Source organism: Lottia gigantea (assembly GCF_000327385.1).
Source record: "Lottia gigantea unplaced genomic scaffold LOTGIsca_155, whole genome shotgun sequence".
Classification (NCBI taxonomy): domain Eukaryota; kingdom Metazoa; phylum Mollusca; class Gastropoda; family Lottiidae; genus Lottia; species Lottia gigantea.
Window position 1 is genome coordinate 46,987 of NW_008707882.1, and position 3,148 is coordinate 50,134.

A 3,148-nucleotide genomic window follows, 5' to 3' on the forward strand; every position below is an offset into this window, starting at 1 on the left:
TAAAATCCATATTTGCATCATTCCAATTTTCAGTCTGTGTCTCATACAATTCCATTTATCTAAGTGATATATGGCGATTTTAATGTCAAGTCCTTTTGCAATAGTGATTCAAATACGGGTTATGTCGAATGAATGGTGGCCTAACCTTCATCAGAGTGTGAAAGTTTCGTGACCTTGAATAAGTCATCTTATATACCTATTACATTATTCCTAACTGTAAATGGAAAAGGTCAATGTCAAGAGGTTTGGCTTAAGGTGAGCTGGTAGACAGGATCCTCATGAAACTAAGTTGTTAATCTAAAAAATATGCTTCTTTCTTTCTATATGACTCCATGAAGTACAATGCCAATACACGGCCAAGACAAGCTGAAAGACAGGGTCCCTGGTGAATCCAAGTTAAATTCTTGTAAAAAAAGTTGTTGCTTTGACACCAGAAAGTACAATATATATGATTTATTTCAGATTTTACAATTAAAGATGGCAGCGTCTGCTAAGAATTGTCCGATGATAAAGAGTTATATACCAGGTGATTCTGACGAGGAATTGGACGATGAAATAAAACAATCAAAAACTCTGAATCAAACTTTATCAGACATTATAGAGGGGATATCACCGGTGAAAAAAATACTTAACGGTGACCTAGAACATGGTGATGACGTGTCTTGTGAAAATGGTGATGTCGCGCTAAAAAACGGAAATTCTAGTTTAAGTGACTGTGCTAATAGTTCTGGTGTTTCAGACATTGAAAAGTTACAAGATTCCTCATTGGACAATTCAACAGGATCTAGTAAAGAATTAACCAATGAACATCAAGGTGAGAAAGAGTATAGGGATGATGAATATATATTAAAAGAAAGTACTGTTTGACAGGCCTCATCTTGTCATAATTTACATCATTGGTGCTAATTTTTTCTTGAACAGGGTTATAAAAAAGTCTTTTTGAAACTGTTAGTGCTCAATACCAATAAGTTATCATGTTATTCAGTTGTAAATCGTCAGGTCTCACACACAAAAATATAGGCTTTAATATACATAAGGTCAAAAATATACCCTCCTGGACTAGATATTTATAAAGACCATGGCTATTCTCACTGACAGTACAACATATGGCCATCCCTACCTTATTCAGGTCACATAATAACTTCCTTGGCAATCAAAATGGCTTCATGTTGGAGAAAAAAAAAATATCGCAGAGACAAGGAAACAATACATTGCCCATGCATAACACAAATGTAGCTCTACCATTGGCTGCTAACAAAAGGATGAAAAACAAAGACAATATTTGCTATAAAACGTGTATGAAAGAGTTCTAAAAGGAATAATGTCCATCTCTGAATTTAAAAAAACGTACATTTCTTTTGGATGTACATTGCTAAGATCTTAGATGAATGTACTAACAACAGCTTCTGATACAAATTGTATCAGATCAATGATTGCATGGATTCTATTGTTATGATTTGCAAGTTGCAAGATTTTTTTGAAAGTCTCTTTCCTTTACTTTCAAATTTCAGTCTTTTGAATCTATTGTGTTAATTGAGTGGTAAATGTTGTCCAATAACTGCTTGGTATGATTTTAACGCATGTTTTTTTTCTAATTTTCAGATGTGTGATTATTTGTGCATGAAGCATGACCTTCAACGTGAAATTATTTTGAGTACTCTACTGACTGTCATGTGCCAAAACCGTGCAATCATAAACAATGTTACAAAATCTGTGTCTAATTGAACCAATCATATGACTTGTTATATTTGAGTTATGGTATTTAGCAAACAAGAGAAACTGTGATTAACATTTGAAACTTTTATCATTTTAACACTATTTCAAGCTTTCAAGAATTGCTGCTTATACCTTGACTGAAATAGCGACCTTTCTTGTATCTCCTGATACAGGGGTTTTAATTGATTGCAAACTGTTTGGCTCAAACTCTGTTTGTCTGTTTGCTAATGCACAATCCAATCAAACCAAGAATGGTGGTTATTACAGTCAAGGTGTAAGATGAAGTATGTAATAGCTTGATATTGTGAAAATGCTATAAATATGTGATTGTTAAATTTTTATGCCACATTTTTATGAAATAATGTATAAATTATTTTTTATTTATTTAATTTTTGGTGCATTCATGAATATTTTTAAGTATATTTGTATATATTGTAATTATTCTTCTGTCTCTACATCTTTTTAACTAACAATAATACTTGTCTGCTTTTGGAACAGAAATTTCCTTTTTTAGATTTCACATTCAAAATTTTGTCATGTAAGGTTGATCTGCTGTTAAGAACTCAATATTTTGTAGGTTAATGGAATTCTACTGATGGCAGGTTAAAAACTGTACAGTAAGAGTTAAAATGACTGAGTGAGGGCACACAAACAGAATTTGATTGTACAATGTTCTTTCTCACTGGCAAACACTAGAGCACAAATATTGTCACTTAACATATTTGTGTTGATCAATGGAGGAACTTGACACATTTAAATGTCTGCATTATACCTTAGTAGAATTATTAAGGTCAACAGCTTGATATAAGGTATATTTAGGGACTATGTATATGATAGAAGATGTCTTGTAATAGTGTTGATATAATACATTATGTGATACAAGATTTGTTCAGTACAGTTGTAATAAAATACTTGAGTTTTATTCTATCAAATTTAAATTTTTTCTTACAAAAAAAAAAGAATGAAGCTGATAAATGAGAAAAAGAAAATTTGAAAGGTATCGAAAGAAAGAAAAGTTATCAGGTCACATTAAATAAAGTTTAAACTTTGATCAGTTCAAACTGAGTAAATATGGTAAATGATCTCTTAATAAGATTTGTCTTAATCTAAACCCCAAATTACAACATTATTAAAGTCACAAATTCATTATTTTATATCTTGTAGAATATTGAAACTATAAGAATTAGTATTAACAGTTCCTTTCCTCAATGTATAATTTCATTAAATGGAAAACAAATTCAGCCAAAATTGAGCATTTGAAATTATTTTTTTCTTACCCAACATTTGTAATATGACATTGATATGCTCTATTTTGGCAGATTAAGTTTTCCATATCAAGTTTACCTTATCTTATAACTGTTTATATTGATGTAAATTTGTATTTACTAAGTGAATAGAATACTCAGTTTTGTATGATATGTTTTAACTGTTA